Below are 24,756 nucleotides of genomic sequence, written 5' to 3'. Positions count from 1 at the left end.
AAGTTAGAGCTCTCAAAGGAAGGAATGATGGTAAACGTACAAGTGGCATTGAGGCCAACCACAGGTATGCACACTTGGGCCCTGGCCAGAGACAGAAGCCCTGCATCTTCACGTGTTGCCCTCATGTGTTGCCTTTCAAAGGTGAAGCAGGACATGATTTTCTCCCTTTATATTCAGAGCTATTGAAACAACTGGCACATCTGGAACTCGCAAGGAATTAAAGTGAGGAAAAGTTAAAAATGCATTTTCAAGAAGTACTCATTAACAATCTGAAGGAGTACTTAATGTGCTGTAATGGTAACTGCATCCCCCAAAGGATGCCCCCAAGGGACGCCACCACCCAAAGCGACCTCGCTGTAAAAGTACTTGCTTCAAGAATGCATTCATTTATTAATTTATCCCCACATTTATTCACTAGATATAGTCTGTGCTCCAGCTCCAGCTCCGTGCTGGGCTCCATGCTAGGAGCTGGGATTATTCCAGTAAACAAGACAGGCCAGGTCTCTGCCTTCATAGTGGGTCCGCATTGTGATTAGATTTTGGACATCAGTATAAATGCCTAGTGTATGTGTTGTTTCAAAATATCATAGAAATTTATAACACTTCTTCATTATAATTACTTATTCACATGGTCAACGAATATTTAGTGAGCACCTATCGTGGATTTATTACGGTTTACTTTGGAGAAGTGTATTTCATTTCATTCTTGTCTAAATTAGATGAGGTTTGGTCTGAGCCAAACTCTCAGTTGTTGGCTGTTGGATCCAGATCAACCCAAGGGGCTGTGTCTTCAATGGCAGCGCCTGGCACATCCTGGTTGCTTCAAAAATGTTGGTTGGATGGATTTTTTTAAACGAATGAACACACATCAGGAATTACACATTCTGGACCCCACTTTTGAACCCCAAGTAACATTCACTTTGGTATTTTGTCTTTGTATGGTTAACCGGTTCACTGTTTCACGTGAATGTAGGTGAAAGTCAAAGGTCTCGGGGCCAGATCGCCCACCTTTGATGTCCTCTTTTGCCCAAAAGCTTTGTAGAGTACAAGGCATACAGCAGGCATTCAGTAGAACTAAAAACATTTTCATAAATGGAAGTGGTTCACCATTCTCACAGAAAGTCCCTGGCATTTTTATTATGGCTTCTACATACTCCATGCTTCAGCCAATTGAATATAATCTCAGTTATGTCATATTTATTTTTACTTCCATGCCTTTCTTCCCTTTATTCTGTTCCAGCTAGACTATCCTCCACATTCCTCTGTGCTCACCTAATCCCAAATCATTCTTTTTTTTTAATTTTATTTTTATATTTTTTAATGTTTATTTTTGAGAGAGAGAGAGAATGAGTGTGAGCGGGGGAGGGGCAGAGAGAGGGAGACACAGAATCCGAAGCAGGCTCCAGGCTCCGAGCTGTCAGCACACAGCCGGATGCGGGGCTCGAACACACGGACCATGAGATCATGACCTGAGCCGAAGTCAGACGGCCAACCGACTGAGCCACCCAGGCGGCCCCCAAATCATTCTTAAAGGCTCAATCACAGAAGTGTTCCTTTTATATCTAGGAGTCTTCCCTGAGTTACACCACACACCTTACCCAGGACCTACTGTCTATACCAGGTATCCTTTATCTTGGGATATCTTTTGTATTCTTTCCTTCTTTTGAGGTTAACTTTCTTTGTATGGATATCTCAAGATCACTGTGCTAGGTATGCTGCCTGCCCCTCTAGAACCATCATCCTCTACCCTTTTCCACTCTCTTCTATAAACCAGGATGCTGGCCTTTGTGGCTTTTGTCAATGGACTCTCTTGTTCACTGGTTTGGGGTTGAATTTAAGCAGTAACAATCACCAGAAGGAAATAAGAGGGTGGGAAGAGACAGTATGTGGTATTTGTTTCCCAATCTCCTCCCTATTGGGACACATGTATCAGCCATTCTTCTCCTGAAGGCCACAGTTCCTACCGGGTGGCTCTCTCTACAGCTACAGCCTGCCCTGGATTCCAGTAACTGCTTTCTCCTTATCCCTTCAGGTGGAGAGGTGGAGATGGCTCCCCAATATTCCTAGTCCCATGGCACTTCACCATCTCTTGTGGGTTCCTTTACCCCTGCCCAACACTTTTGTAAATAGTCCCTCCATTAAACTCTCATCAATTACTGTCTATTCTTTGCCCAAACCCCAACTGATAGGACAGCACTGTGGCTTTACTTTAGCCTCTATGAATTCCCATGGGTTACACCTCTATATAGCCCCCAACAGCTACTAGCTCACTGTGGGTACTTGGTAAGCATCTGCTAAAGGAAGAAAGAAAGCAAAGCAAGAACTACCAGACCTAAATTAACATTTTATGACTTGCAGAAGAGAAAACAACTCTATGAACTATGGTTCTTCAATCAATAAGAAGATTCACCTTCAGCAAGTACTTAGACCTAACTAAATATAGTGCTTGCTATTTCTTTTGTTCTTATAGTGTTTCAGGCTTCTATTGGATTTGTGTTTATAATATTAATCTTTATTAAATATAGTTCATATATTTAAGCCCACTTGTTCTTCTGGAGGAAAAATTAGTTGGGTTAATGAACTGAAATTTCTATTTTTTCCTTCCTTTTGTCTTTTTTACTTTTTTTTATTTAAAAAATTTTTTTTAACGTTTATTTATTTTTGAGACAGAGAGAGACAGAGCATGAATGGGGGAGGGTCAGAGAGAGAGGGAGACACAGAATCTGAAACAGGCTCCAGGCTCTGAGCCATCAGCACAGAGTCTGACGCGGGGCTTGAACTCACGAACTGTGAGATCATGACCTGAGCCGAAGTCGGATGCTTAACCGACTGAGCCACCCAGGCGCCCCAACTTTTTTTTTAATTAGGACCCCCATTAGTGATGCCCCAGTCATACCAGACTCTACCCCTATCCACTCCCAGGCCTTTTTTTTTTTTTTTTTTAGAGAGAGAGAGAGAGCTTGAGCAGGGGAAAAGGGCACAGAGAGAAAGAGAGAGAGAGAGAGAGAGAGAGAGAGAGAGAGAGATAATCTTAAGTGGGCTCCTTGCTCAGCCCTGAGCCCAATATGGGTCTCGATCCCATGACCCTGGGATCATGCCCTGGGCCAAAATCAAGAGTTGGACGCTCAACCGACTAAGCCACCCAGTGCCCCTTGAGGGATTTTTTAAAAGGCAAAATCATGTCAGCCAAATGATTTACCATTTCAGTCACTGTAGAATCAAATGTATGGAGGAGATTTTGAGATCTGTGGTTTACATACCTAAAAATTCAGAGAGGAAGAAAAAAGAAATCACAAACTAATTCCAAGTATTTATTTTATGAGAAGAAATGACTCATGATTAGTTAGCGACAAAGAACCACATACCTACTTCTCTTCTGACAATGTATCCAATATCATTTCTACTTTTTCCCAGGATGAAATTGTGGGGTGAAGCTGGATGGGTTTTTGAAAGGTAAATATAACAATCACTATAAAATGTAGAGGGGTTAATCCTCTCTAGCTTCTGGCCTTTATTGCATTTTGAGTGTATTTAGAGTTCAGATAGTACTAGCTTACCCAGCCTCTGGAGATAATAAGTAAATAATCAAATGACCCAAATATGATTTACCCCAGAAATAAGGGAGTGGGAGGCGGAGAGCAGTAAGAAGCAGTGGCATGGGTAGTACAGAGTCTGAACTTTAACATCATGGCTTTCTTCACGGGTACAGATGCCGACATTTCTCCCGCAAGATGCTCATTTCTTCTCTATACTTAGACAAATGACAACCACTTATAATCCCCATGGTCACTCTTAAGGATTAAAAAAAAAAAATCTAAAACCATTTCTTCAGGACAAGTAAAATGGTTCTAAAAGATAAGCAAAATAGATAATGAAAACACTTTACAACCCAAGGAACCACAAACAGCTCAGGTTAACATCAGAAATGGGGAAGTACCAGGACAATTTTGCAGCTTTGAAGGCAGTCTTTGAGTTGAATAATTGAATTAGAGACAGCTAGCATAGCTTTATGAAAGTGATACTTCGTGTACCTTACTAGTTGGAGTGCTTTAGAAGGCATTTACTGACATAGAAAGAAAATGGAACACAATGGATGTCATGTAATTGTTAAAAAGCCATTGGATGTTGTTAACAATGAAGATTATTGGCTAAGACCACATCTATTGTGTAAGGTAAAATAGCTTGTTGGATTAAAAAATTGTTCAAAACCTGCAAAAAGTAGTGAATGTTAATGGTAATTTTTTTTTTTTTAACTGAAGAGAGGTTATCAGTAAGGGTGAAATAATAGCTTTGAAAGGAAATGACAAATTGGAAGAATACACACAATCCAACCTCATTACATTTGACTATTGTGGTATCTTCTCTGATACCACGTGCTAAATTTCCAGGTATTTTTAACCCCATTATGTTTACTGTCTCATAATAACCTTTTTTCTGAAGAGGAGATGTGAAGAAAGAGGCATGTTTAACAGCATTCTATTCAATGTGTTGACTGCTATTAGTGGAGTACAAATCCTTGAGTTTTTCAACTTAGCTATTTAAAAAAATTACAAATACATATTTTCATCAATCTACAGAAACAACATATCCAAAAATCAATGCTATCTTTATCCATATTATCATTTCTCTATTTATATAAAAACTGGGCTTATGACAAATTATTATCATGCTGTACATCTACAAACGGATAAGCAAATTTGGCATTGCTAACAGATCTGACTCATCATGCCTATCAAAAAGACTCAGGTTGGGGCGCCTGGGTGGCTCAGTCAGGTGGGCATCTGACTTCGGCTCAGATCATGATCTCATGGCTCGTGGGTTCAAGCCCTGTGTTGGGCTCTGTGCTGACAGCTTGGAGCCTGCTTCAGATTCTGTGTCTCCATCTCTCTCTCTGCCCCTCCCCTGCTCACGCTCTGTCTCTCTGTCTCCTTCAAAAATAAGTAAACATCAAAAAAAAAAAAAAGATTCTGGGGTTGCCTGGCTCACTCAGTCCATAGAGTGCGTGTGTGACTCTTGATCTCAGAATAGTGAGTTTGAGCCCTATGCGTGATGTAGAGTGTACTTAAAATAAAAATAAAATAAAAGACTCTGCATGTAGTATTAATTCCTCTTAGGTAGTTTACACAAGTCAGAATGACCAAAAATTTTTGTTGTATCCAATTCAACCATAAAAATATGGGTAGAATCTTCAAATCAATTTCTTTTCATACTGAGGATAGTATTTTTAGTATCTATAAATCTGGCATGGTAAGGAGTTTGTTTTGTTTTGATGTCTTATGGTAAAAGTCACATTTTCTGCAATCTCTTCTAAGCAACTTTTATAACAAGAATAAATTAGGGGCGCCTGGGTGGCTCAGTCGGTTAAGCGGCCAACTTCGGCTCAGGTCATGATTTTGCAGTCCGTGAGTTCGAGCCCCGCGTCGGGCTCTGTGCTGACAGCTCGGAGCCTGGAGCCTGTTTCGGATTCTGTGTCTCCCTCTCTCTGACCCTCCCCTGTTCATGCTCTGTCTCTCTCTGTCTCAAAAATAAATAAACATTAAAAAAAAAAAGAATAAGTTAAAATATAATCAAGATAGATTCTATACCAGGCAAATGATTGAAAATATTCTAAGTTATAATCTGATTGTAAGTTCATGTCATAGTTTAAGTTAGATTAAAAAAAAAAAAAACTAAAAACCTCGTGAGATAGAATTAAGCCTTCAAAATTATGGAATATTGATATTATATTGACATGATATTTTTTCTGTTAATGATGATAGCTATTGTGATAATAAGGAATTGTATAAAATGAATTTGGACACAGTGAGTTGAATTCAGAAACTTGGATTTTTTAAAAGAGTATCTTGAGTAGGGGCACCTGGGTGGCTCAGTTTGTTGAATATCTGACTCTAGATTTGAGCTCAGGTCATGATCCCAGGGTTGCAGGATCAAGCCCTACATCAGGCTCTGCACTGAGCATGGAGCCTGCTTAAGAGTCTGTCTCTCTTAAAAAAAAAAAAAAAAAGAAAAGAGTATCTTGAGTAAAGCACTTTCTTGTGGATAAACATTTACCCCTTTACTATTTTAGTACTATATCTTACTAAGTGTTTGCTGGATATAAACTCATGGAGCAATTTCATTAGAAAACTGATTTCAGTGGCAAAATTATTAAAAGATGGAGGATGTCTGATGTTAAAAGAGTTCAGGGTATCCCAATTAGGATGGTGGTTACATGAATCTATATATAGGTTTAAAAATTTACAGAACTATACACCAAAAAAGGTCAGATTTACTGTATGATAATTCAAACAAAATTAACTAAAAAAATTGTATAGTTGTTTAAAATTTTTAAAGCATTTTATAAACCATAAGACAAGTGGTTTAGATTTTTTTTTAAGTTTGTGCTGGCCTCTGAAGGATAAAACATAACCTATGGCAAGGAATAAAAATTTATAAATAAATAGTAATAGTGCTAAGACTATATGGAAAAAAGCAAAAAAAAATTATTTTTTTAAGCAATTTCTACATCCACTGTGGGGCTTGATCTCATGACCCTGAGATCAAGAGTCACACGTTCTTCCAACTGAGCCAGCCAGGTGCCTCACAAGGAAAAATGCTTTAAAGCACATACCAAAAAATATGAAAGAACTATGCAATCTGGGATATGAGCTTTCTTAAGAGAGAATTTCAAAGCTACTAAAACTTTTCCAAGCGTAAACATTTTATAGCCTCAAAACACAAGAAGACCCTCCTAGGATTTACTAGTTGGAAATAAATATTTTTCTCGGCTATTAATAAAGATAATTTTAAAATTATGTTTGTATCAAAGAATAAGAACTAGAAAGAAATTTAAGACTGATTATCTCAGGCTTTTTAACCAAAACTTTCAAATCTTTTCTCAGAGATCTCCAAACATAGAGATTCCACAACGGCCAACAGAAAACATATTCCTGTGTTTTACTATTCGGCTGGGTAAGTTGGGGATATCAGTCTGTATGTTTAGATGAAATACCTCCTACATTAAATTTTTTCATCATCTCGAATGGATAAAGAAGATGCGGTGTATATATACAATGGAGTATTACTCGGTGACCAAAAAGAATGAAATCTTGCCATTTGCAACATGTGGATGGAACTAGAGGATATCATGCTAAGCGAAATTAGTCAGATAAAGACAAATATCATATGACTTCACTCATATGAGGACTTTAAGATACAAAACAGATGAACATAAGGGAAGGGAAGCAAAAATAATATAAAAACAGGGAGAGGACAAAACACAAAAGACTCTTAAATACAGAGAACAAACTGAGGGTTGTTGGAGAGGTTGTGGGTGGGGGGATGGGATAAAGGGGCAAGGGTCATAGGAGGGCACTTGTTGGGATGAGCACTGGGTGTTATATGTAGGGATATAAATCACTGGATTCTACTCCTGAAATCATTATTGCACTATACACTAACTTGGATGTAAATTTTAAAAATTAAAAATTAAAAATAAACATTCAAAAACAATTCTTTTCATCATCTCTGATCTCAGAAAGAAGACATAGAGAATGTCCTTCAAAATTCCTCCTCTAATCTCAATAGATGCTCTTCGTGATATTAATTGGGTCATCACTTTAGCCATTCTCAGTCAAGTTCAACAAACTTAACCCTTTAACTATGTGCTATGCTCATAGAGGTACCCATAAGACACTTCTTTTTTTTTTAATTTTTAATGTTTATTTATTTTTGAGGGAGAGATGGAGGCAGAGCATGAGCAGGGGAGAGGCAGAGAGAGAGGGAGACACAGAGTCTGAAACAGGCTCCAGGCTCTGAACTGTCGACGCGGGGCTCAAACTCATGAACTGTGAGATCATGACCTGAGCCCAAGTTGGACGCTTAACCAACTGAGCCACCCAGGTGCCCCAAGATACTTCTATCATAACATATTCACTTGGGGTTCGACACGTCCAGTGTATTTTATTTTATTTTAAAAGTTCTTTTTACTGTTTTTGAGAGAGAGAAAGAGCAGGGGAGGGGCAGAGAGAGAGGGAGACAGAATCTGAAGTAGGCTCCAGGCTCCGAGCTGTCAGCAAAGAACCCGATGTGGGGCTCGAGCCCACGAACAGTGACATCATGACCTGAGCCAAAGTCGGATGCCTAACCGAAGTCGGATGCTTAACCATTCAGCCACCCAGGCACTCCCGACACACCCTGTGTATTTTAAAGAACAGTGACTAAAGTAGGGGCTGTATTCTTGTTAATGATACTCAGCCGCTGTCCTGAGGGTTGAGTGCTTCCCAGGCCATGCATACTCTGTTCCATTTTTTTCTCTGTTCTTTTTTAAAACAGTCTGGGAAGAAGTTAGGTGTTGTGTATACAAACCACATACAAATGGGCATCACATAAGTGCAAAACCCTAATAAAGAATCTGCACCTGGTTCTTTAGTTTGTTGTTGTTTTTTTTTTCAACGTTTATTTATTTTTGGGACAGAGAGAGACAGAGCATGAACGGGGGAGGGGCAGAGAGAGAGGGAGACACAGAATCAGAAACAGGCTCCAGGCTCTGAGCCATCAGCCCAGAGCCCGACGCGGGGCTCAAACTCACGGACCGCGAGATCGTGACCTGGCTGAAGTCGGACGCTTAACCGACTGCGCCACCCAGGCGCCCCTGTTTTTGTTTTTAATGTTTATTTATTTATTTTGAGAGATAGAGACAGAGCACAAGCAGGGGAGGAGCAGAGAGAGAGGAAGACACAGAATCCGAAACAGGCTCCAGGCTCTGAGCTCTCAGCACAGAGCCTGACGCGGGGCTCGAACTCACAAACCGTGAGATCATGACCTGAGCCGAAGCCAGACGCTCAACCAACTGAGCCACCCAGGCGCCCCTGTTTTTTAGTTAATGATGAAAGTGCAGCAAGAATATGCAAAGTAGCCTGAAGCCAAGGACATGTAATTGGTAAAGAAGGAAACTTCTAGTTGGGCCCAGAGGAGTTAACATTCTCTTCCCATCAACATTGGGGTGGATGTATAAGGCCCCATTCTCTATAGCAGCAGAACAAAATAAAATGAGTTTTATAATTAATAGCCATAAAAATTTTAAGACATAATTAAATGAGCAGGCTATTCTGGCATTTGCACATATAAACAGGAACAGAAATAACTAGAGGTATAGAAATAAAGTTCACAAAGACACTCCACATTGGATTTCAAATTTCAAGTTTGAAACACCCAGAGACTGAAATTTCTCTGTAATCATAGAAATGGCGAGGCTCGCATGGGCCAACTTTCAATGTGGCCAGGACGGCACCCACAGGAGGCCCAACAGACACCTACTATCATTTGATGGGAAAGAAGACCCCAGAGGGAACCAGAACAAGTCACTCCACAGTCTTAGTGGCAAAAGGGTTCATCCATTCCTTACTGTAGAAAGGATCCCTACTTTAGTTATATGTTTATATTATTTTCTTACTAACTGAAATATTATTCATTCCATAGTATGTTTTATTCCTCCTGAAATAATTCTTTTGCAACCTTTTGAAAGCCCTGTATTATGTTTCTTTTCATGTGCCTTAACTTGGTGGACACAAGAGACTGGACTTATTCTAAACCCTGTTGTTCAGAGTCTGTGAAAAAAATAACAAACACGCCCTAGACAGGCCTATTACTGTTGAGTATGATACCTGTTACCCAGGAACAGGAATGAGACCTACTCTATGAAGAAGAAAAGTGGTTCTACTCTAGAAACTATTCAGGGACACCTGACTGGCTCAGTCACTAGAGCATGTGACTCTTGATCTCGGGGTTGTAAGTTCAGGCCCCACGTTGGGTATAGAGATTACTTTTAAGTGAATGAATGAATGAAAAGAAAGAAATAAACTATTCACTGAAATTCTTGTGTTGTATTGAGGGGGCTCCATAAAATTGCCATTATCAACTGCATAAGACAAAACTGGTGGTAGCTGAGGGAACTGTCCCTATTTTATTAAAAAAAATCTTTTTAACGTTTACTTATTTTTGAGACAGAGGGAGACAGAGCATGAACGGGGGGAGGGCCAGAGAGAGAGGGAGACACAGAATCCGAAGCAGGCTCCAGGCTCTGAGCTGTCAGCACAGAGCCCGATGCGGGGCTCGAATTCACGGACCGTGAGATCATGACCTGAGCCGAAGTCGACCGCTTAACTGACTGAGCCACCCAGTCCCCCCCATTTTAAAATCCTAGAAAAGATAAACCCCGCAAATTAAGGGCCATTTGCACTCTCCCCTCTGCTTTCCTGACAAGAAGTAATTGGGTCTGAGGAGGAAACCAAGTATCAATGGCTTAAATAAAGAAGTCCTGTTAAGGATTTAATTGCCTAAATGATAATACAAACTCATTGTTGTTCAGTTTGTTATTTAAAAGCTGTGCTTGGGACACCTGGATGGCTCAGTCGGTTGAGCGGTTGAGCGTCCGACTTCGGCTCAGGTCATGATCTCACAGTTTGTGAGTTTGAGCCCCGCATCAGGCTCTGTGCTGACTGCTTACTCAGAGCCCGGGGGCTGCTTCAGATTCTGTGTCTCCTTCTCTCTCTGCCCCTCCCCCACTCACGCTTTGTCTCACTCGGTTTCTCAAAAATAAATAAAGGTAAAAAAAAAAAAAAATAAAAACTGTGCTTTATTCCATTAACTTCGATTTGTCCTCTTTGCTTCTGTCATTTTTCTCCACTGGGCCAGTCTGCCATTCCGGCAATCCTCCCTACACTACTGTCTAGGTTTCATCCCCTGACAAGGACCTTGTGCCTGTGTCTCCCTACCAGGACCCTTAATACCCATTAGTAAGTAACTACCTACCACCTTAACCTTGGTGGTATCTTCACCCATAGATCTCACTGAGACAAAAGTATTAACCTATGAACAGTAGTTCAAAGTTGAAAAACAACTTTAGCATAAACATCTGAGTTAAGAAAAAATTATTAGAAGACAAATCATATATAAGGTTACATAAAAACAGATAAGGCAGGATGCTAGTGTTGTCCAAGCAAAGTTTTATATGGAGAGACGCCTTCTATTTAGTATAACTGAACACACTACTTAAAAAAAAAAAACAAAAACAAAAACAAAAGCTTAAAAAAATTCATGCTCCAAAGCAGGGAGATAAACTAGTATTGACAACAATTACGAAAATGACTAAAAATTTCACTTTCCATCTCCCTTATTAACAGGGAGTTCATATCATGAAATATTTAACCATAGTGAAATATTTGTCAAACAACAATTATGAAAATGACTAAAAATTTCGCTTTTCATCTCCCCTGTTAACAGGGGAGTTAGTATCATGAAAATTTAACCACGGTGAAATACTGGTCAAACACTATTTGTTGCTGTAGCGAAAAATCAATGACCATAGGTATACCTTTGAGTTTACAGAAACTAAAAACCTAAGGTAGTAAAATTAAAGATTCTTTTCCTTTTCCTCTTGATAGTTTTATGTGTTTTCCAAATTTTTTGGAAAGAATTTTTAGAAAGAGAAAAAAAAGTAAAAACTAAAAACTCTTTAATGTATTTCTTCCCGCTGAATATATTCTATTCAAGAAGCAGAGCTTAATAACGTGAAGTCACTAATTGATTTAATCAATATGTGGCTAGTTTGTGCTTTAATAATAACTGAAGTGAGGACGAGAAATATATTTTACAGAAAGTAAGAATAATATTATGTCTGTATGCCTTGTCTATATGACCCCAAACCTAAAGGTATTTGAAAATATTTGAGTGACTAAGACTTTTTGTTGTTGTTGTTTTGTGTTTTTGTTTTGTTTTGTTCAGTTTTTTCACTTTTCATCTGGGTTAGTGATACTATATCGCTACCCAAATTTTTAAATGCCAACATTATCATACATGTTATCTATTTCTCTACATCAGAATTTCTCAGCCTTGGTACCTTTTGACATGTTAGGCCAGATAGCTTGTTGTGGGAGTGGGAAGGGCTGCTCTTTGCATCGCAGGATGTTTAGCAGTATTTGTGGTCTCTATCCACTAGATAACAGTTGTGACAACCAAAAATGTCTGAAGAACATTGCCAAATGTCCCCTGGGGGGAGAAGCCATCCCTGGTTAAGAACCACTGCTCTACAGTAAGTTATTACTCTCCAAATATTTTGATTATCTTTTTAACCATTACCTATTACCATGGCTGCATTAATCATGCCATGATTCGCATTGATCACAATGATTAAAGAAATTACAGATTTACTCTGGCACTCCAGCACTTACTATCAGGCTATTAGACAAAGCCTGGTAATATTAAAGGGAAAAAATTCCTATAATTACAAAAATAAGAGATTACACGAAAAGAGCAAAGATTTTGGTTGTACTCTGGAATCAAATTACATTCATTTGTTGAAGTGGTCTGAATGACTCCAAAGACATACAGCAGCTGTTATTCACTCAGCTACAACACAGCAGATATTAACACATATTTTGAAAAGGAGAGATGTTGCTTCATGTGACAATACTGCTGACATTTAAGAAGAGATGTTAGTGCCTCATCAGAAACTCAGGCATAATTTTTTCCCTTAGATGTCACCTATCACTTTTTTATTGCCCTTTTAATTTAAACACGTGTTCAGTGGCACCCACAATCAAAATTCTGTTGCAAAACTAACACTAAAATTGAGTATCTTATTTCACGCAAATAAATACTGTAAGTGACCATCGTTAATAACATAAATAGTTAAAATTCTCTGCATCACCATTCATCTATATTATAGTGATTTTTATTTCATCACTGTGAATAGTAGATGGTCTTTTGTCTTTTCTAAATGTCCCGATCCTCAAGGGATAATTAAATATGACTTATGAGCAAAATAAAGTTTAAGAGGATTTTTTTTTCAAATATACAGCCTTGATTTGTACTACTGTCCTCCTCCAATTTCCTTTTTACATTAAGAAAAAATAACATGTGAGTTTTAAAACTTATTTAATTTAAAATGACTCTTTTTAAAAAGAAAGCACTGTAGTGGGATGCCGGGATTGCATTCATCCCAGCATGCCCCACCACTGTTCTTTGGATGGCAATCACAGGACCCAGACATCAAGCTGTGGAGGAGATTCTTCCAAGCAACAGCATCTGGCTCTTTGGCAAACTGAACAGGCAGTTGCCCTGGTGGCTTTGGAGTTGCCTCTGGGTCTGTCACAGGGTAAGGCTGCTGATAGAGTGTCTGGATTCTCATCTCCTTTCATTTCACCATCTTTCTCATATACCTTGCCGGCATCAAGAGACCTACTTTCTTCTGTAAAGGAAATACTGCCCTCCTTAAGTCTTGTGGATGTCTACATAAACCCTGTTGTACTTCAGTAAGTATCCGTTTCCATTGCCCACATCCTTGACAAAAGTATAAAAACAGGCAAGCATTCTGGCAGCAACAACACTAGCATTCTATTTCATACCCCACCTGCAGAGAGAATCAGAAATTAAATGTTCTATTTTCAGTCCTGGATATTTTAAGCCTGTGTTTTCACTTTCTTTACTTGCAATAGATCACTTTGCCAGTTAAATTTAATAAAGCCATATTTATAATCTGAATAGCTACCTAATCTCATGGAAACTTTTTTTCATTCTCAAGATCACACAATCGAAGCTCGTAAGGTGTTATAAAAAGTAGAGGGGCTTAGTTTGAAGAATTTATGGCACTTTAAAATCATAAGTGCAGTCCCTGGAACAAACACCTTGAACACTAGAATCGGCAGTTCCAGAACAAAGGGGCTCTCATACCGTCTTAGCTGTGAAGGAAATTAAAAAGATCAAATTGGGAAAGTAAAGAATTAGTGTTTGGATGTTTTTAGGATAAAACAACAACAACAACAATAACCTTCTGAATAATTTGCACCAAAGGCATTAATCAATATGGCCTCTCTACAGACCACAGGCTATGCCCGGGTGCCATGACCCACAAATCATATTCAAAAGGTAAAATAACTACTAGCAAAGTGAGGACTCAAAGACTAGTGGGCCCAAACAGACATAGATCAGTAAGATTGCTTTATAAGAGGTAGCATTTAATTCCTCCTGGTAGAGCTCACCAGCAAAAAAAGGGGCTTTCTATACTGGCCACCTCTATGGAGACTCAGTTCTAATCTATCATTTGATCACCACGTTCAATAACTCCATCAAGGATCTATGGAAAAACTCATGGTCATGTTTCTTTTATGAACGAGAAACAAATTTAAAAACAGGAGGAGAGAATCTTTATAGAAACGACTATATTTGAGTATAAGTTGTTACTTTGTAAATCCTAAATTCAAAAAGAAAGAAAACCTGTCAACTTTGAGGACCGGCAAGTAGTTGAAGCTGAAAAGGCCAACAAACAAACAAACCATAACAACTATTTCTAGCCCAGGAAAAGGGATTCAAAAAATAAATAGTATTAGACTTACAAATACTTCTTTTTGCATTCTCTCCCTTTTCAAAATTAATTAATTTTTAAATTTTAACTAAATACGACGCACATGGGGCTGAAACTCAAGACCCCGAGATCAAGAGTCGTATGCTCTGTTGACTGAGCCAGCCAGGCATCCGACTCTTTGCATTCTCTTAAAAATAAGGTAAGAATGTAATGATGGCATACACACCATCTCTACGTCTTTTAGATATTGGCTAAAAGAAGGTTAAATATCAAATTTGTTTTTATTCCTATGAAAAAGTTATCTGTTACTGAAGAGCACATAATTTATCTAAACATGCAATAAATTATACACTCAGTTGCCTTCAGATTTTATTTTTTAGAAACAAACCAAATTTAAACATTAAGAGTCATCTACTTGTGTCTGTTAATACAAACAACTCCTACAGCTTTCTCTAGGAGCACTGCTGTGAATGACCAACAAGGTCTTACAACTTTGAGCAACTCACAAATCTCTCCAGGCTTAATTTTTGTCTCCAATAATCTATACTCTGGAAAGCAGAAAAATCAAGATGACTTCTGTCCTCAGATTTGGGATGGTGAATTTCCCAGAAGAGAGTAGATAATGTATACCTTTAGACCAAACGTTTATTATATAACCATCTGCCTTCTGCTTTAAGTGAAAAAAACCAACAACTTAGCTCCTGGTCCTGAGCATAATCGATGCCTGACAATCACATAGTATACAGTGGGATCCCAAATATGTTTGCTAAATGAAGAAATGAAGGAAGGAAGCAATGTGAGTTCATGTTACAGTCCACTTAAAAAAAAAATACATGTACTCTGGAGACTTCTTACATCGCAAATCACAAACCTTTAGAGAAATCAGAGACTTCAATGAAAAATTCTGCACATGAAAAAGAAATAGATTTATCCATCCTGCCATGTATGAATAAATTGGTTAATCAACCAAATTGATCCAAATGTGCAATCAGATTTAAGACGCTATAGCAGTCTCCCCTTAACTGCAGGGGGATATGTTCCAAGACCCCCACAGGATGCCTGAAACCGCAGCCAGAACCGAACCCTATATACACTATGTTTTTTCCTATACCTACATACCTATCAAAAATTCATAAGCTAGGCACAGCATGAGATTAACAATAATTAATAATAAAAGAACAATTATGGCCATATACTGTAATAAAAATTACACAAATGTGGTCTCTCTCTCAAAATATCTTATCGTACTGTATTCATTCTTCCTCTCCTTGTGATGATGCAAGATGATAAAATGCCTTGGAATTGAGATGAATTGAGGTGAATGACATAAGCATTGTGACGTAGCTTTAGGCTACTGTTGACTCTCTGATGATGGGCCAGCAGGAAGATCATCTGCTTCCACATCCCAGTTGACCTTGGGTAACTGAAACCGTGTAAAGTGAAACCACAGATAAGGGGCTACTATTGTGTGGTCTAGGGTAATTTTTTTTTTTCTTTTACTGGAATATCTTCATTAGGATTCTAGAGTTGACTGGGGTTGTATCCACCCAAAGTCAACAACACGGACATTTAAAAATATTTCTTAAAAATAATGGAATTGTTTAACTTCCTTCCAGGTGTTTTGACACAGACACAGGCTGACTCGAGGTGACCTACTCCTTGGTGAATACATAGTGTCTACAGAATGTTTCTGTTAGAAAAAGTCTTCACCAAGGTCTTTGCGACTTCTGCTTTTTCCCAAAACAGCAGGGAAAGGTCAGGATACACTTGGGGCCATGATTCTATTGATACCCAATATCTATAAACCATGCCTGGTTCTTCTGTTTCTTTGACATAATTTTGTGCATTATATACAAGAGAGCACAATCAGAAAGAAACTGCTTTTCCAATAATAACTTAGACCACACCATCTACTTTTGGTGTGGTCTGCGTGTCCCTTAAGTGGTGACTGTTATATTCAGGAGTTAAGTATTGGAAGCGATTATATCTTTCGTTTTTTGCTTGTTTGCTCGTTGAATAAGCTGTCAGAAACCTGCCATTTAGGCTAAGAGCTACGGTCTTTTGCTGAACTAGCTTAAATAATTTTCAATAAATGATTAGGAATGTCATTATTGGTTGGTTATCCAAAGTCCATACATGCTAATAAAGATGTCTCCAGCATCCGGAGCACCTGGGTGGCTCAGTCGGTTAAGAGTCCAACTCTTTCTTAGTTTCAGCTCAGGTCATGATCTCACGGTGTATGAGTTCGAGCCCCACATTGGACTCTGTGCTGACAGTGCAGAGCCTGCTTGGGATTCTCTCTCTCCCTCTCTCTTTGCCCCTCCCCCACTCCGTCTGTCTCTCAAAAATAAATAAAACTTAAAAAAAAAAAAAAAAGATGTCTCCAGCATCCATAGGTCATATGTCAAGAAACAGATCCATAAATACAAGTTAGTTTGTTGTTGTTCTTATGTTCTTGGGCAAGTATGACATCTAAGGTTCATGCTCTCCCAAGAAGAAAATCACTTCTCTCTGGTCTAAGAGACCTGGTCTCCCCCTTGATACTCAGCTGACACATTTAGCCTCAGCACCAGCAGAAGCTGAGACTTGCTGATAACTAATAACTGGAGTACTTCAACCTTTGCAATGTGAAAAAGGTAGTCAAAAGGAACAGGAAAAGCTCTAGATACATCATAGAGATGTAGGGCAGACCATGCCAAGTAGCCCATGGCTGGCTTTCACCAAAGGGAGGTTTCAATGTCCCAGAGATCACCTATCCTGAGGGAGGGAGCGGAGGAGCCTGGGCTTCAGGGAAACTCCAGGTCCTCTTGTCTTCAGGTTTGAGAGGATCCCTGACCAGTGGGCAGAAACAAAAAATGGCAAATCTGCAGGATGTCTGTAGATGAAAAGGTGGAAACCAGAGGGAAAGTGGGGTAGGACAAGGTGGGCCCAGGGACTCTGAGGGCTGCAGAGGGAAGTGTGGCATTTGTGGAAGGAACTTCCCTGTGAAGCTGTCCCTCAAGGGGTAGAGATGTAGCCTGTCGGGCCTTAGAGAATGGGGTCCCTCACTCTTCCTCTGCAGGATGCGTGTGTGTAGTTCTCACCCAGCACACTCTCTCTCCCGGTCGCTGCGCATGGCTGGCCAATGCGAGAAGCCTCCAGAATTTCCCAAAGGAGCACGCCCCCCCCTCCCCCCAGCCCTTTGGTGAAGGCAGGTGACCACCTCGCGTGAAAGCGCCTGTTAGCCTGCAGCCCGGCCCTGGTTCACACTGGGAGAAGGGAGTAATACCGATTGAGGGGCGCTCCCTCTCCCCCGCTGCTCTGAGCCTCTTTGGGGAAACTGAGCTGGGGAAGGGCCAGGGGCAGAGCTGGTTCGGAGGGCTGCAGTACGCCACGCAGCAGGCGCCTAGCCCTCCTCGGGCGCCAAAGCCCCTCGTAGAGACCCAAATTGAGATCTGCCCCATCCTCAACCTGCACGCCTCCCTGGGGCCTGGCGGCTGCAGGGCCGACCAAGGGCAGATCGCACCCTCGAGTCCTCGAGCCCAGGAGCGCCGGGCCGCACCGCGCCTGGCACAAGGCGCCGCCGCTACCCCCAGCGCCAAGGCCTGGGAGCCCCGGGTCCCCCCACCCCCCTTCCCGCGCTGTCTCCTGCAGCTCGCCGGCCCGGGTTCGAGGCAGCCGGCTGGAGGCCTGAATTGGCCGCGCCTCGCAGAGGAAAGAAAAAGCAGAGAGGTGGCTGCCGCCTCCTCCCTATCTCCCAGCCTGGAGCAGCCTGGCGTGCTCGAACCCAGGAAAGGTCGGGATCTCCCCTTCAACGCACACGCACGCGCAAGCACACACGCGCACACACACACACACGGAGACACAGGAGCGCGCGCACACGCACACACGCACGCTCTGCTCTCCGGGCCCGAGTTGGAGAGGGGGCGCTTTGGAAACTTGATGGATCCGCCGGATGACCACTTGCGCCCAGACGTCCCCACCACACTCTCAATTTTAAAAGATTTTTTTCCCCCTACGACCTTTCCGTAAGCGAATCAAAGCAGAACCCAGACTCCGAGGCCGCCCGGTCCCTTTTGGTAAACTTCTTAGCATGTACCAGGTAGCCCTGGGTCTCCAAACCCTCCGGCGCGCGGGGGCCGCGGCTGCCCTGGCCGGGCTCCGCGCACAGGCGGGAGGGCGCGAGGTGTGCGCGGAGCCTCCCGCAGCCGGGGAGCCTCCCGCAGCCGGGGAGCCTCCGGCCGGGCGGCGCTGTCCCGGACCGCGCGACCCGCGGGAAGAAGGGGCGCCTGGCCCCGCGCCGCATTTGCATGACACTAGCCCGCCGGATCACAGCCGGTCCAGGCGCTTGCTTAAGAAACCCAAATTAAGGAGTGGGTGAATTGGGGAAGGAGGGAGCCGGGGGAGTTTGCACCATGTATCTCAGGTATGAGCACTTCTCACTGACATTGATGCAACTGCATTAGAGTTAATGGCAGCAGCCTGCTTCTCATTATTAATTGTCTTTGTGTTTGGATAAAGTATGTAATCTTCTTCTCAACCACACCATTAAAATAGGTTGCCTTTTCAATTAAGAACTGTCGTGAGCACAGCAGTCAATTTTCCTAATGAAGATGCATTATTTTTTCACATTTTTTTAATAATGGAAAATCCCAGGTTTTCATTAGACGCGATTACAGAGAAATGCAAGAGAGTTTCTCTAAAATTTATGCGGTCATGTAGTGCATTAAACGCCAAGCTTTTAAATAAATTGAAATTTCTGCAGATAAAAGAAAAGCATGAGCAGCAACTATGTTCAAACCGCTCCATTCAGATTTTAAAAAGCAAATACCATGAGTTCTTTTTTTGAAATGCACTTAACAGATATAACAATAAAAACAAGTCAGTGAATGTCTGAAAATGCGTCTATAAACTTTAGGGGGGGATCTCCTCTAGTTTAGAGATGATTTGCAGATCTTACAGAATAGTGGTGTGTTTGCAGAAAATGCACTGTGCCCATTTAGATAATGAGCAGTTTTTGAACAAATGCCTCAGCTTGATCATTAAGAAGCAAAAAAATGTCTGGGCTGTGCACCTACAATTAGTTTTTGTTTATTTACTTCCTTCCTTGCTATCATTTTTCTTCCTTAAAAAAAAAAAAAGACAAATTCAAAGCTAGTGAATCTGGTACAACTGTTCACAATTCTATGCTTTTGTGATAGGCAACTTTTCAATTGTAAGAAAATTAAAATTGCAAAATTCTAATGTAGAAGTTTAAAAATCTGTTGAAAATATTCATTCCTAGATGTGAAAGTGGAAAGTTTGCATCCATTGAACAAAAATGAAAAATGTGTTATTCATTTTCTAATCTTGGGATTTTTTGAGGTTGTAGTGAAAAAGATCTATCAAAATCTATGTTTTCTTTGTTAATAAAAAATTTAAGTTACTGTCTTTTGCATATGAAATACTGTTTTAGACAAACAATTCCTCTTTTTTTCCTCTCCCCATTCAATGTGAATACCCTCATAGGAGCCACAGCAGAGAGTAGTGTTTGAGCGAAAAATAAGTCAAATTCTTCTAAATAGAAAAAAAAAAGTTCCCAACAACAGCCAGACTTTTTTCTTTGTAAGAAAACATCAGTTGCTTTTTCTGCGGACATGATCTTTCCAGGTTTTAGGTGTTATGTCTTTTAAAAATTGAACTCTTTTTTAATCAACCAGCCCCTCAAAATGATCTGCAAAGAGTGGGAAATTAGATTTTCGATTAAAACCTTATCCCATCTCGAAGGATTACTTTATATTGATTCTTAAATATGGCTACAATTGATGGGCTCTAATTAAAAATCCAAAGGAAAAGTCTGTCGTGCCCATATAAAAGAAGCTTTTCATATACGGGAAATAAAGCTTGTAAAAGGTTACAAATAAAAGATTAGAGATTTATCCAAACTAGTTTAAAGCTTCACTGCGGTTTTCTTTTCTTCTTTTTTCCCTTTCTTACAAAACCATTCCTGGGTCTTTTTTCCCCCAGTTTTAAATGAAGTTTGCAAACAGGCAAGATATTGGACTGTAATGGTTGTTTTATATCAGCTCTGTAAGCTCAAGGCTACTGCCTGCAGTAGGATTGATTTCAAGGAAAGTTCGGGACCAGAAGATGAAAATTATATAAACTGACAGCTACCACCCCTCATCAATCCATCCACATTCCCGTCCACACCCTCCTAACGCACACCCACACCCACACTCACACCCTCATATTGCTCTCCGTCTCTCACACACCAACCCTTCCTATCCCCCACCCTAACCTTGCTCTGCACACACCCTGGGTCCCCACATGCTCAGGGACAGACGCACAGCTCCCAGCTCACACTCAGCTCATAAATGTCTCCCAGCCCCACATCTCGCACTTGTCACACAATCTTAATCCGTTTCATTCCGGAACAACATGGTCCTCTTTTCCTCTTTTCTGCATTTGGAATTTGCCTCCTACTCTTTTATCAAGACAGCACAATCCTATCTTTGAAGTTGTTTCTTTCTCCCTTACCCTCTTTTCTGAGGCAATCGTAAATGCAGGGAATAAGCAACTCAAGCTTAATTCACAAGTGATCTACTGCTTTCTATTTCCCTCCAAATTCTGCCTGCATTGCCAATCTTTAACCCTCGTTAAAAAATTAATTAAAGTTAATCTTGTCAAAGTTTTTAATAAAGACATATCTAAAAACCTAATGAAAAATGACTCCTTTCTAAATATCGTGGCAGTTCTAAGGCAAGATGTGGTCCCCTACTGTCCACTGAATCGCTGAAAAGATTGGAAATTAATCTTCATATTTCTGAAGTAAGTGTTCAGGGAGTCTAACTGGCTCCTTTCCCCCTGAGAGGCGGTGTTCTCACGGAATATGGGTTTTGTTCTTCTTCTTTTTTAATTAGCCTGGAAGAATCCTGAAATCTTTCTCCTTTCTCTTCCCACTCCTCTACTCCTCCCCCCCCCCCCCCAGCACCATAGTTAATAAACTTGGAGGAAAGTTTGGAATATTTTAAACTGGCCTGGCAAGTGGGGTGGAGAAAGTAAATCCAGCCAGCGTGAGACATTAATCTAGATTTCAAAATATGAATATCAGCCATATTTTGGACACTGTATGCAAGCTCTGACAAACAATTTGATTTCCTATGTACTGGCTTTCTTAATTTCACTTCTGAATACTTATATCTCATATTGATAGCAAGACAGTTGTACTCATGGCAATTAAAAACCATCCACTTGTTAATGAAAATTACTTACAAACACAAAGCATGCTACCTACCACAAGTCAGATTCATAGAAAAAAAAAATCTAAAGACAGAAGATGTAGGGGGAAAAAAAAGTTAAACATGAACAGAGAAAATACAATGACCACATAGTAAGTATATTGGAAGTTCAAGGACTTACTGGAAATCAAGAGTTAGACTTTTCATCCAAGGAGTCTTTTTCTCCCACCAAGCCTCTGCGGTTTTCAGTACAACAGCCCAACCCCCCCTGCCACCAAAGCCAGTGGCTTTTGTCCTGACCTACAGTATGGTTTGTGGGGACTGTACCTGAGCCGGGCTGTCTGCAATTTCCAAATTGACAAGAAGAGACTGGAAGATAAAGAGCATGTTCTTACAGGTGAAGAGCAATTTTGCAACTTTTCCAGGAGACACCCAGGAGAAAGCTTTCTTGCTACCAACTGCTGCAGAGTCTGGGCAGAATTCCTCTAGAAAGAAAAAGAAAGTCTTTTTTCCCCCCCGTCTGCCTGTGTCTCTAGTTCTCTTTCTCCTCTCTGTCTCTCTGTCTCTCTCTCTCTGTCTCTCTCTCTCTCTCTCTCTCTCAGATCCAATCTTTTAAGAGCTTCAGCACATTGCTAAGCTAAAGGGAAATTCTCTTTGATAAAGCGGCGTTTCCAGCTTCTGGGTTTTAAAACCTAAATCTATATTCAAATCTGGCTGAAGGTGTGTTCTGGGATTTATGAAAGCCTCTTAAAGGGGTAAATTTACCAAACCGTGACAAAATCATCACAATCTTACTTTAGACATCTGAAGTGGATGGGAATTTTAAAGAGACCCTTGTTTATTTAACACTGTCCATTTCCAACTCGTGGTTTATTGGTCCTGCATTTCTGCGAAGTTATTAGACTAAAGGGCAAAGGAGAAGCGAGAGCTGTCTGCTCCCAGCCGCAGTAAAGGGAAAAGCCCTCCCACGCCCCACCGCTCAGAAATTTGCCCTTGTCCGACAGAACCCGGGAATTTTCAGGGAGATTTAGCTGCCCCCGCCAACTGAGAGGACACCGCGAACCTCTCGGTAGGGTTCGACGGGTTTCCCACACCAATGGACCCCCCACAGCACATAGATCTCTGGGCCTAAAACGCTCCCCGTACTTCGTGGAGAACACAAGCGCATATTCCGATATTTCTACACACACACACACACACACACACACACACACACACACACACACACACCCCACCTCCACTGTCCCCAAGGCCTCCCTTCGGCCCTTCCCCTCCACCAGACGCACAACGTCCATTTTTCTTTTTCGTTCTTTGATGCTTTAAACATCATTGCAATCAAACTGGGAGAATCCCTGTCTTTTCTCGGGGTAGGAAGGAGGCTCTGGCTCAGGGGAGCTGGGTGGATTTGCCCTTCCTTCACCGAAAGTATCCCGACTCTGGCCAAGCGCTCCCAACCAATGGGCCAGACCGCCTGGGGCATTTGTGGCTCTTCTCTCCCCCCCCCCCCATTAAAGGCCCGGGGTGGGGGAGCAGTCGCCAGGTGTTTTAGTACAGTGGGGGCGGGGTGAGAAAAAAAAGGTCCGTACTCACCCTCCCCCCTCAGCCCGGGACCCCACAATGTCGCGACTCCTGGGAACGCGACAGCCAGCGGGTCTCTTCGGACTGGAGCTGCTGGGCAGACCCCGGGCCGCTCGGGGGCTCGCTGGTACGCCGGGGCCCAAAGCTCTAGAGACACCTGCGAGGCTGGCCGCGGCCGCCGAATGCCCAGCCCCAGGCCGAGCCGCAGCCGGAGCCGGAGCCGGAGTCCAGCCGGGCTGCCGTGCGCTTGCTGCCTCGTGCGCACTCCCGTAATTCGTTAATTGCTGTAAATCCCAAGGACGGCCACATTTGATTACACATACAGTATAAGAACCGACAACAAAGCGACGAATTAATTACCAACTTCATTAACATAGGTCCCCAAATTAAAGGCAGCGAGCTGTTTCTTTGGGCCCACTTGCCGTGGTGGTGGTGGTTGAAGGGGGAGGGTGTTTAGAAAGAGATTTTATTTTTCTTTTCCGGCATTGGGAGTTGTGAGGGAAGAAATGTCTTCTGCTCCCCCCACCTACCACTCACACCCTCAGCCGGTCCCCTTGTCCCCCCCCCCCCCCCCCCCGCGACTCCTCCGCCCAATCTGTTTCTGCTTTTCTAGGGACTCAGACCGGTTTGAAGGCTGTCGGGTCCCGCTCTCTGTGCCAGCATTAAAGTTAGGCTGGGGTGCGCTCTCTGGCTCGGGTCCCCTGGTGCTGCCGCTCTCCCGCCTCCGGGCTCTCAGCCCCCGGCTCGGGGCCGCGCGGGCTGTTTGCTCCAGGCCGCGCCGGCGGGCATTGAGTAGCGTTTGTATTAACGTGGAAACTCTGTTTCCAGCGTGGGCCTCCTGCGTTCGCTCCCTCCCCGGGTGTCCGGCCGACCCCTCTTCCATCCCCGAGTCCTGACCTGGCTCCTGTGGTCTCCCCAAACCGGCCCTGGGGTTAGATTCCCCGGCTGGTGTTCTTTGCAGCCTGCCTTGGGTTTCTTTCAAACTCTAAAAGCCCTGCGCGGATCGCACGAGTCCAGTCTCTCCTCCGGGGACCGTGGAATATTTAGAAGGGCGCGACGAGTGGGAGAGACACGAGTTTTTGAAAATAGTTGGTTCTTGGGCTTGTGTATCTGTCTCTCTCTTGCCTACACGCCCACACTTCACTCCCAGGCCTCCTTCCTTTACCCTTTCTGGCCCTCAGCGTGGTCTGATCCTGGTTAAGACAGCACAGTGGTGGCTTTAGGCTTCAGCCTGACTTGCTTTCTGCGTTTGATCTACACCCTTACTGGTGGCGTTGAATGCGATAACCCACCCCCACCCTCACTCTTCTCCAGCATTTACCTAAATATTTTTATCTTTCCATCGTATTGTATGGGTTTCCTTTCTCCCCTTCCCTAAAATCAAAACAAAACAAAAGGGGGGGGGGAGGAGGAAAAGAACGAAAAGAAGAAAAGGAGAAGGAAGGTAAGGGAGGCCTCCCTGTCCATCATTTTAATTATACAATTAGTTCACATGCTCCAGCCCATAATGTATATTTTAAGCGGAGCCCAGTGTCTTTCAAGAACATTCTGGTAATGTCGGAGGCCTGGATTTGTTGCCTGCTCGTCCCCCCGTGCAGCAGCGGCCTGTTTTCCTCCCCCTGTTGTGTGTTTTTATTA

At 42.0% G+C, this 24,756-nt stretch overlaps 1 long non-coding RNA gene across 1 annotated transcript in view; it reads right to left on the bottom strand.

Annotated features, from left to right (window-relative positions):
* Positions 1 to 22,246, bottom strand: part of LOC122469140 — a 168,036-nt gene extending 145,790 nt beyond the window's left edge. Inside the window, exon 1 of the long non-coding RNA XR_006293391.1 lies at positions 21,868 to 22,246. This is a non-coding gene — a long non-coding RNA (uncharacterized LOC122469140). The remainder of the gene's footprint in view (positions 1 to 21,867) is intronic.
* Between the last annotated feature and the right edge of the window lie 2,510 nt (positions 22,247 to 24,756).

Source organism: Prionailurus bengalensis, chromosome B3, assembly GCF_016509475.1.
Source record: "Prionailurus bengalensis isolate Pbe53 chromosome B3, Fcat_Pben_1.1_paternal_pri, whole genome shotgun sequence".
Lineage (NCBI taxonomy): Eukaryota > Metazoa > Chordata > Mammalia > Carnivora > Felidae > Prionailurus > Prionailurus bengalensis.
Note: the sequence above shows the minus strand (reverse complement) of the source record. Positions and strands in the feature narration are given on the sequence as shown.